Source organism: Lolium rigidum, chromosome 1, assembly GCF_022539505.1.
Source record: "Lolium rigidum isolate FL_2022 chromosome 1, APGP_CSIRO_Lrig_0.1, whole genome shotgun sequence".
Lineage (NCBI taxonomy): Eukaryota > Viridiplantae > Streptophyta > Magnoliopsida > Poales > Poaceae > Lolium > Lolium rigidum.
Genome location: NC_061508.1, coordinates 250,470,555 through 250,482,499, shown reverse-complemented (window position 1 = coordinate 250,482,499; position 11,945 = coordinate 250,470,555). Strand labels below are relative to the sequence as shown.

General features: G+C 41.8%; 1 pseudogene; it reads left to right on the top strand.

Annotated features, from left to right (window-relative positions):
* Window positions 1-9,247: 9,247 nt before the first annotated feature.
* Window positions 9,248-11,438, top strand: LOC124657393 (annotated as a pseudogene).
* The last annotated feature ends 507 nt before the right edge of the window (window positions 11,439-11,945 follow it).

Here is an 11,945-nt window from a genome sequence, read left to right as displayed (position 1 = left end):
TTCCCATGGTTTTTGGGACATAATTCTTGCACTATTGTTTAGCACTTGGCTTCTTATTGTACTCCTCCAAAATACTTATAATGTTCTATTCCATCACATAATGATTCTCAGGTGAATCATATATGATTAGCTACTCTACCATGTAAGTAGACATATATTATTCCTATCACTCTTCCTTATCTCCCATGATTGACTCATCATGGTCTATATTACCTCATATCACTTGTTTTTATCACTTACTATCAATTGTTTCACATGTCTAGATAATTTTACTTACTCATTATTTAACTTGGTCTACAACTTCTATTAGGATATCTTAATTACCTTCATCACTTGATATTACGCCTATAACAGGTCTGAGTAATTCTTATTTAACTATAACATGTGTTGGTACACATCTTCCAATAGGATATCTTCCTTATGGTTGTATCCTCTCTTTGGACTACCATGTATTGTATACCAACTGTGATCTACTCATCTATTATTTTAAGGACTTAATGGTATGCTACATATTTGAGATTAACTAACTAACTTTGAAAGGATATGTAAGAAATGTTGACTCAAGTGTGTCAGGATTATTCTCAAGTGAATATCCATCTCAAGTCATAAGAATATTTGGTTTATCTAAGACAACTTCCTATAGACACTACCAATCCTATAGGTCTCCTTTAAAGGGTTTTAATCCTAGGGTCAAAGCATTTGCTCGATACCAACCGTGGTGACCCGGCATACCACCGCATGGTGTAGTATGCAAGTCCGATATAACACCAATGAAACACCGTTCCACTAGTATTATATCGCTCGAGTGGTACAACGAAACATATGCGGGTCCAAGGCATGTCTATAGAATTACAATATTGACTCTGTTACATAAGATCATCACAGCCTCCTACTTTACAATGAGGTAAAATTGCAAATAACTCCAGAAGAACGACTCGTAGACTAGTCTTATCACGAACTCTATTTGTAGAGTATTTAACTAGCTACAGAGGCTATGAATAGATTCTAGCTAAATAGGAGCTAGGTTTAGGAAGCTAGTTCCTTTCTATTGCTACTCTAGGTTTTCTCCTTGCTGGATGTGGTATCTGACTCCTCTGGCAGGGTTCTGTCCCTTGAAGTAATTATTGACTCCTCAGCCTTCGAGTTGCACTGTAGATCCTCCTCCGATGCCTCCATATCTAAGCAGGGGATTTAAGAGTGGGATGAGTACGAGCGTACTCAACAAGTTCATTATAGGAAAGAGGTGTTTAATGCACTAGCTACAGCATTAGACCATAAAGTCTAATACCAATGCAGGTTTTCATAACCATTTCTTCAAAAGGTTGCTTTTATTCAGAAGAACTATGTCCGTCAGCCTTCACCGGTTTACTAGAACTTCATGGAGCTCCTTTCCGGCAGCGTTCGCAGTTCCAAATCCCGGAACAGGGAGTGACAGGTCACGATTCATTACACTCTGCAGAGGTGTGTTGCTTTACCCATAAGAGATCTTAACCTTGGTGCCAACCGAGCCGCGAGCTCGTCCACACTTCCTATGGTGTGAGGCCCGGTATAAGGTCTAGCCAATCCTGTTCCTCCGCTACCTCGCACACCCACCCTTTGTTGCATACCCCGACCCTGGGTCCTCGTCGGTCCTCTTATACCAATTAAGGATGGACCCCGACCACGACAACAGCTTGGGACTCGTTAACCAAACTCCTTCGCCGGTAGCTGCAACCCATCATAGACCACTTACCGTGGGGAATTAGAATGGGATCCCCACCCCACCGCTTGCCCAACCTCGGGTCAAGTGTCTACGGTAAGCGCATCCGTTGATGTACGAGAGGTGGAAACACTTTTGACTACTCCGTCCCACTCCGGATCTTATGGTTAACACGGTTATTACGGCACAAGAATCATCGGCGACATTTGTTGTTTAATCCTAGATGGATATAAACCCTTGCAATGGAACCTCCACCATATCAACACAATCCATGGTTCCATTGCCCACCACATAGTCATATTCATAGTTATGAAAATAGTGGTTTTGCTTTTTATGCAATAGTGATAATCATAGTACTTTGCAAGTAATTTGATAAAGATACTCAAATGACATGAGCAAGCGATGAACTTGCCTTTCTTGATCGCAAGATTATGCGAGGCAAGGTCTTCGATACGCAATAACTCCAAATTCTGAAATTGCATCATCGTCCAGTAAGGACGATGTTTAAAAGATTGGCAAGGATGCAATAATGCATAAGAATGAGATGCAATCGTTCTAAGCGTGACCTAACCCCGATGATTTAGGATCAGTTGGTTGTAATGATTGGTTTAGGGTGTGTTGCACTTTTAGAGTGATTCACATGCAAGGTTCTTATTCAGGTGTGATTACTTGGTGTTATCAACAGGTAGACAATGAAGAATAATAATCAATTGAGCACACAAAGAATGATAATTGGCATAATGTTATCAAGTAAAGAACAGTGGTCAGTTTTAGTACTAGATGGCATGGTTAAGGATTAATTATCATATACTTAAAAGAATAACTTTTGAAAAACATGTTCTTTAATAAAGAACAAGTATGATAATTAGGTTGGTGGAGTTCTATGGTTTTCTATGGTTCTATTTGGTTACTGGAGTAGGTAGTAGATGGATCACAACCTAGTTGGATTCATCAACACTTAGAGCTTGTAAGGTTGAGTACACCTGGCATTCTAAGCAATTGTTCATACAAGGTTGTTATCAAGATTGGTTCATCTTGTTGGTGATAGCTGGCTAGGGTTTATAGGTCCTTATAAGCAGGGTTTGATGGCTACTCCCTATTTACTTCAAAAGAATAACTTTTGAAGAACATACTTCTTAAGTAATAAGAAGTATTACAATTAAGGTTGAGGTTGTCTTGTATTATCCATTGGATCTCTAAGTAGAGAATGGTTGGTTCCTAAATAGGATGGTTCGTAAGTATCTCACACTAGTAGGGTTTAGTGTGTATGGGATATGATGTCAATATTAGCATGGTTGCTAATGGAGTTCATCACAATGGTGTGATGCTATATAGGTATGAGTAAGGTTGATACTTTTGATGATAGGAATTTAGGGTTTAGACTTAGGTGTTCCTATTTGATCGTCTAGGTTTGAGGGGATGAACACATGGAATGCTAAAGTCTTAGTGATAGGCTCCTATATTTTATGTGGACCTGGATATGCACTTAGTGGCTAATTATGGATCTAGGTATGAATACAATGTCTCTTGATCACATGTATTAACCTAGGGTTTAGGTTTAGAAGCAAATTAGGGTTCACACATAAAATAATGGAGCTAGGGTTCCTAATGGAATTAAGGTTTCACAATTACTATTTAGTTCTTAGGTTAATAACTTCATTATAAGGTTGAAGTTATTAATCTCTTTATAATAAACATAAGGTTTGATTTAGCATTTTATTATTTTTCAAGAATTAATAATTAAGGTAATTATTATTTAGGGATTAAATCCTTCTAATAAGGATTTAATGAGTTATTAATAAAGGAAAATTAGTTTTATTGTTTCCTTTATTTACTTACTGGTTTTTATTTATTTTAGAACTTTTTCTTAATTTCTGAATTTTAGTTGCATTTGGAATTAAAAGAAAAGACTTAATTAATAGGTATTTAAATAATTAAATTTTTTTCTTTCAAATAAAAATTTCATTTTATATTTTTATTGGATAGATTTCATTTTTAGGGTCATTTTGATATCTCATTTGGATTTTTCTGAGTTATGATGGATTTTCTAAATTATTTCAAAGTTTCAGACATTTTCTGTAATTTGAAATTAACTTTAACACTAAACACACCGGCTAAAACTACCCAAGGACGCCGACATGTGGGCCGGTGCCACGTTGGCTGCCACGGTGGCGTCGATGTGGCAACTATGTGCCTCACCGGCGGCCAGTGGTGGTCGACGCCGGCGATGGAGGGTTCCCGCGGGCGCGTGCGTGTGCTCAATCGAAAGAGGATGACTAGGCGAACCTAATAGTGGTGGCGCCGCTCCCTAATGGTCACCGGAGCGTGCTCGCCGGCGAGGTACTGCGGCGGCGGACACGGTTGATCGACGCGGCGGCACTACGGGACGCGATCGAACGAGCTAGGCATGCTATGGGACGCGAAGCTTACCGGGGTCACGACGCGCGTGACGGCGAGGCAAGGGGATGACCGGTTCGCCGGAATCGCCGGCTCCCGTCGTCGGAGAAGACGAGGTCGACGGCGGCGCTCATCGGATGATTGGGGTCGATTCCTCTTGCATACAGAGCAAGTCGAGGACGGCGATCATGATGGTATCCACGGCGAGGTCTGGGGATGCTCTGAACGGCGGCGATGCTCGGGGTCTGTGCGGCTAGGGTTTCGGCATTTTGGGGAAATCGAGCAGAGGAGGAAGAAAGCGAGTTAGGGTTCGTCCTTGTGCTTTTATATGGCGCTAGGGCGCGCCTCGTCACGACGCCGAGCTCTGGGAGGTTGCCAGCGAGAGGGAGAAGGCGGTCACGGCGTCGCGCTGGCCTCCACGCGCGAGGAAGGGGATGAGGACGAGCTCCTCCCAGATCTTTTTTGCGAAGGGGTAAGTGGGTCGGGCCGGGCCGTGGTTTGGGCCGTGCCGATGGACTGCTTGGTGGGCTGCTCGGCCAGGTAAGGTTCATTTCTCTTTTCTTTTATTTCATTTTCTGTTTTGTATATTTTTTTATTTTCCATTTCTCTTTTCAATTCTGTTTTATAATTCAGATTTTAATGCTTTTCTATTTTGCAGGTATTTGATAATTTGAATTTCATTAGGACTAAATAAAGGATCATTGTAACACTGAATTGTTTTTGAATGAGCATTTAATATATGTGAACCTTTATTGCAAATTTTAATTAAGCATGATTTATGCTCTCATTTTAATATCCATTTATCTTGTGAATCAAATCTGTTTGGAAATATTGGAGTTGATATTTTTAACTTAAAGTATTTCAGAGGTTGTATCAGGACTTGACTTCCATTTGGGGAATTGGTCACTTGCACATGATTTTATGTGAGCTCAAATGTATTAGGGTTTTATAGTTTCTATCATAACCCCCCTTATTAAGGTTAATATTATAATTATATTTGAAAGTATCTCAGTAGGTATTGTTTCCATCATAGTTTATCTTGTTATAAAGGTAATTGGTTGATCACACCACACATGGTTTAATTATCAAGTATGTTCTATGTTTTAATTGTGATCACCTAAGTGATGCACAAACTAAGATTGAGATGTAGTTTAGGGTCTTACTTGTGATCATCAATTAATTCACAAGTTAGGTTGTGATATGGGCATTGATTCTTTTTATAGTTAACTTTGGTTATATGGATAAATGGTTTCTCACCATATAAGGTGTAGAGTTTAACTCTAAAGGTTTTCTTGTTTTCTTTAATTGAGGAATAAGTGAAATGTAGATAGGATTCTACTTTTGATCACCAAGTGATTCACAAGTTAGGATTGAGATATAATTTAGGTTTGCTTACTCATGATTTTTCTATCATTTCATGTGGTGAATGATATTTATTTATCATATAGGATTTAACTTATGGCTTATTCTTCTATTGCTCCAAAGTATAGTCATGGCACTATCATGAGCAATTTGTTCTCAATGGCTTGTACTCCCAATTCTTAGAGTATATGATCATTACCCAATGGTGATGATCATGCATGGTATGGGTTTCCTTAAGTATCACTAAAAGTATTCAGATATGGTTATTCCAATTACCCCTCTCACTTCACAAGGTCTTGGATTATAATCTATAATTCTACTCAAGGAGTGATGATGTGATTAACTAAATATGTGGTTTGCCTAAGAATTCTACCTTGCTAGCTTCTGTAGCTTGTTCTTCAGGAAATTCTGATAAACCTGCATCTTGTGGCATGCCTCCACCTCCTAGCTGCTTCATCTTGATCCTAACTATTTTATGGAGTGGCTTAATGTGTTGGTCTTCTTGCATCAAGGTGCAAGATGATGAAATGGATGAAGTGTGAGGCTCCTTTTATAGGCTTGGGCATGCTCTAGTAACATGACACATGGGTTAATGACTCTTGCTTTAATTTGATGAGTAAGGTGCTTGGTTGTCATGCTCTCATCCATAGCAATCCTTTAAGCATGAGGTGGCATAGCTTAGGATTCAAGCTATGTAGATATTTTCATCCTATGTGGCATTGAGATTATCCTCTCATGTGATTTATTTTTGGATAGCCAAGTGGCTTTTGTTACTAAATATCTTGTGAATGATTTTATGCTTGTGGTTGAGTCACTATATCATATGTGATTGTATTTATATTATTATTGGGATCAAAATGTCAAAGATCAGGATTATACCCCAATTTTGAATGGTGATGTTTGATTTCACCAAGGCATGATCATATGAGTTTCAAAATACTCATAGTTTATTTTATTCAAATAGTTTGAACTATAATTCGTAATGTAAACGAATTTAGTTTTGTGATATTCCACATATTTAATAAGTTATGATTAATATAAGAATGTGTGGCTTTTATGCACTTAAGTCCTTGTGTTTTGCTATATTTGGTATTTAGTTTTAAAGTGAACTCAATTGTACCCCAAGGTAGTTGCTCAACTTTTAAGTGTTAATAATTTAGAGTTTGTTTCTTACCTCTTTGATGGTATAGACCTCTCCCATCTCTAGGGTTTAATAATAAGCTTGTGTTGGTGTTAGTTCCATTTGATCTAACCCCTTAGATCAAATCAATTCTACCCAAGACATGGTTTTAGCAAAGGTCACATTGAGGTTTATAGCACTGGACTTGATGAGCTACTTCAATTCCATCAAGGTCAAGTGAAACTTCAGTTGCTGTGACTTTTTTACTTTAAAGCGCGAAAATTCCCCAGATTTTCTATGCATGAATGCAATGCACACATCTGTTTCCTCTATTTTTGTAACCCCAATACCTGGGATATTACAGTGAAACTGGAGCGTTGTCGAGAGGAAGAGAGCCAAGAGACATGACAAACGAAGTTAGGATCTCCCGCAGCTCGCAGAATGGTTCAATGTTTCGTCCTTCTCGCGTGTTAAGCTGCTTGAGTAGCTGCGCCGGTGACATCCGGTGGTCGCCTGCACGCGGACGAGGACAGGCTCGGGCTAAGGAGGGGTTGCTTGCGGGGTGGCTGTCTCTCCTGTAATGGCTATCTCGACAGACCTCAGCTCCACGCCACCGATCCAAGAGTGCAGCTCCCGGTGGAGAACCAGAGATAGAAGATGAACTAGAGAAAAAAAAATACCGTGGCATTTATTACCAGTGGATCTCATTGGGTTGGTGGAGCCATGGTGTAGCATTTATTCTGGACCAGGGGTACAGACTTTGCCAGGGATCTCACAGTAATGACATACGACAGCTCTTGGTATTCATCATTTTCAACATCTTGTATTTGCCGAGCAAAATACAGTGACACAGTTCCCAGTGCTTCTCATGGCCAATCACCATGCGGGAGTAGATGAGCTTGCGAGCAGAAACGCCTTGTCCGGTCTAAATAAGATATGTACCTAGAAAACCAGACGTGCACGTGTCCGTTCTTTGTCTATTTTGGCAGAGATTACTGTCTTGGATTTGATTAATCAGCTGATGTAAGCAGCAACGATGACAGCTTGATGTGTGGTGCTTGACGAAGTTGGCTGGCATTGTAGCAACCTTGGACAAAATCCTGGCCAGTTAGACTAGGATATAGTCCTCTTGCAGCCGTAAGAGAAGTAATTCGTTCTCATGTTTGGAGGTCTACCTAAATGCGTGGAAACATATAAAACTCTTGAATGGAAATTGAAAAGAAAATATAGCCTGGAGAACACTTGGTAATCAATCAAATATGCGGTACTACACCTGGAAATAAATAAATAGTAGAGCATGAATAGTGACCAAAATAATTTGAAATTAATGGCCAAGAGTAGGCAACGCCCAAAAGGACAGGGACAACAATGTATTTTAGCATTAGCCCAGTAATTAAATGTTAGGTCATCTAGCACCGACGTTCCGTCAAATATGTACATTAAACCGAGACAAAGATAATTCATTCGGAAACGATCTGAAATAATAGTCTGGAGAACTTTCTGAACTCGGGTGAGATTTTCCAAAGAAAATATTTAATGAGACAATACTGGGTATCTACTTCAGTCCGAATTATAAACACAAGATGAGCGTGTGTTGTCAACTGCAAAACTCTGGAGATTGATTTCATTGCCATGCAATATTAAAGGATCCATGTTTGTTCTTGAAGTTTCTGCTCTCCTACTTATGGTGACATCAGTGGATCATTAGGTGTGTTATGTGGACTACCATGAACTCCATCGACATCGATAATGTTATGATGTATTCTGCAGTTTTACCGTTGTAAGTCAAGTTATGCATACAAATTAGCAATGAAGGTACAATGCTGGAGTTAAAGGTTAAGACGATGGCTCACAAAGAGGAGGAACGAGTGGAAATAGAGGCGAAGCCGGTATATTTTTTTGAAATTGGGATAACGATGGAGCGACTCAAGCTAGGTTATGTTGAGCCGCCTCGACTGCTATATATGTATAGCTTAAAAGTTCATGCTAATATATTTCTAAATCAAACTCTGCATCACTGCACTCATCATGACACTGGAATATATTTTGTGAAATTTATTGATGTATGCTTAAATTTATGATTTCATTTGTTTCACGAAGTTTGCACCGGTTGACATGGAATTTTATTTCTTCATTGCGGTTGTAGATTTGTTCCCAATCTGGTTTGCTGATGTTGCAACGGTCTAGCATGCTATTTCAATTATATACGTTCTATGGCCATATTTTCTTGTTTCTTTTCATCCAGGAAGGGATTCTCATGGAGCCGACATTCACACATGAAAAGATCAATGTTTATACCGACAAAGACTAAAAACAAAGCCGTCACTTTGATGATTTGCTAGGTGGGGGTAAATGAATGAGATGTTTCCTCGAATAACTTGGATGTGGCATGATGTCGAGAAGGGAGAAATGATAGAGATGGCATTTTTCATGATTTGATATGAGAAAATGATTTTATATGCTTAATTTGTTTTATCCCGTAGCGAAGTACGGGCATTTTACTAGTATCCAATAACAAACAATGGCATCCCTTCATTTTAGAACATTCCAGATCAGTCTGGATCGCTGGCGGGCCGCCGCTCCATTTCCACCAAAATCAAATCAAACCCTCGCCTCGCCTCGCCGCCATGGCCGACGGCGCCGCCCCCCTCTCCCCTGCCGGCCGCCGGCGGGACCGCCTCAGAGCCCTCAGCGACGACCTCCTCCACCAAATCATCACCCAGCACCTCCCCGTCACCGAAGCCGCCAAAACCGCCGCTCTCGCCAAGCGCTGGCGCCACCTCTGGAGCTCCACCCCGCTCGTCCTCCGCGACGCCGCCGTCCCCGAGCCCGCGCGCGACGCCCTGGTCCCGCGAGTCCTCGCCGAGCACCCAGGCCACTTCAGCGCCGTCGTCCTCCTCGACTGCAGGCTCGCCTCCCTGGACCGTGAGCTCCCCGACTGGCCGCGCCTCCTCGCCGACAAGCACACCCAGAAACTCTATCTCGCCAACCGCTCCACCCCGAACCTGACCTACGACGCCTTGCCGCACATCCCCGCAGATATCCTCCGCTGCGGTTCGCTCCAGGAGCTCTTGCTGGGCTTCTGGGCGTTCCCCGTCGACCTCTCCCACGGCGCCGGCATCTCTCTTCCCAACCTCCGGTGCCTCACCTTGATAATGGTTGCCATAAGAGACGACGACCTCGAGCACCTCATCACTGCCTGCACCGTTCTGGAGATCCTGAAGCTCAGCGGCACAACACCCAAGCGCATCCATCTCCGCAGCCCAAGCCTCCGGTGCGCGCTCGTTGGGCTGTCCAGGGTGGAAGACTTCGCGGTGGTGGACGCGCCGCTGCTGGAGCGGCTCGTCTTGTTTCTGCCCAGTAAGGTTGCCATGGTCAAGATCGGTTATGCAGCCAACCTGCGGGTGCTCGGCCACCTGGATACAAGAGTTCACAGGCTGCAGATCCGCGACACCGCGATTGGGGTACGTCCATACTGCTATCTCTCCATCTCTCAACTTATCGTGCCATCCACATCGATTGATTTTGATACTATTGCTCTTGGCGCACCTCAATGCAGTCTCTCAAAATTATTACATTGGTCCACCCATCATGATATTTCCTAGTATGATCATAGGAAACTTGATGAGTAATGATGTGGACCTTCATTTATTTTTTGAGTGCAACTTCAGCAGAAGAATTTGGAATTACCTGCAAATTGACTGGAACCCGCATGATGGTTTGCAGCTGGTAGTGGAACAAACAGGCGAAATGAAGTTTTGGGCATGCATTTTTCATGAAGGTCTTAATCACTGCCTGCTGGAATATTTGGCTGATTCACAATGAGAATATTTTCAGATAGGAGAGGGATTCTTTCACTAAATGGAAATGCAAATTTATACATGGCATCTCTTTGCTGCAATATAGGATTAAACCCAAGTCATGGATCAGGACTCTGCCTTAAGTGTCCTCTTCTTGTATTTTTTCTAGCCCAGTCTTTCCTTTTATGTTCTTTGGGGCTGAGTAATAAAAAAAAATGATGTAGACCTGTCTTGCTGGACTGCATTGCAGCTTAACACAGTGGCCAGCACAAGCACTGAGATTCCAAGCGTCAAGATATTGGCGGTGACTGTGAATTTTGGTGTCCTCTGGGAGGTCAAGATGCTGGCCTGCTTCCTCAGATGATTTCCCAATATTGACACGCTGCACATCGAGGTAGCTGCCGGTTCCTTCAGTCGGTCAATCATTTTTCAGTGGTATCTAGCAGCACCATATATATGTAACTGATCTTTTTCACTCTTTGCATGGTTTGCATTTGTAGTCTACCCTGCATGGTCCATCTGTAACTGCCAATGAACCCAGTGGGGAGCATCATGCCAGGTTCTGGCAGGAGGCAAGTCCGGTTGAATGCTTGAGATCAGACATCAAGAAGATGGTCATCCACGAATTCCGCGGGGATCAAAACGAATTCCAATTCCTCAAGTTCGTCGCCATGAATGCCCAGGAGCTGCAGTCTTTGCATGTTGTGTTGCAAGAAGAAAACACTTCTTCGACTGACAAGGTGAACGAGATAAGAGAGAAATTGGAGAGTCTTCAGTTTCAAACAGGGATCTCTGGAGTGCTGCTGGTGTTGCCTACAGAGGGCACTCTTTCGAGATTGCAGAAAGCAACCGATCTCACATTCGATGACCCTTTTCGCTTCTGAATGCATTGTTATTTTGCCCTATGTTTTTCATGATTGATCCGCTCCTTTTAGGGAATCGCTGACTGTAGATCATGTTGTTTCGGGTGTAGGCATGCTTCTCCTGAGATATGGCTGATTTCAACTAGCATGAATATGTAAGTAGACTTGAAGCTAGAACAAGTATCCAAAAACAAGTGTTATTTTCCATGTGTTGTCCAATATCCGTGTGTTGGTATTATAACAGCCATGTTCTTCTGAATATAGTGCGCTAGTTCTGTAGCATGTCTTACGTGCCATTTGCTTTGCTTGTCAAATTTTGGTCAGTTGTCTTCAGATGTTCAGGGTATGATGAGCTTTTTTGACATGTTACCTACCTCTTCTCTGTGCATTGCAGTGACTGGGATAAGGATTTGTTCTTGTTTAATGCATGAGCTTTAGTAGACATGATCAGGATGGCAAATGCTTGTGATCCCATGCCGTATGATAGCTCCGCTAGTTAACTTCTTATTGTCCATCAGAAGCTGATCTTCTGTAGCTGTAAGTACAACTCTCAAAGCTGAAGCCATGTGTGAACATTTAACTGGGTATTGTGTTTCTTTAGGGCGACTGGCTATTTTGTTTAATTAAAGTGAGCAAACCTGGTGCTGGTGACCCTACTTACTGTTTGTGCATCTGGGAATCGAAGTTATCTGTTCTTTCAGCTA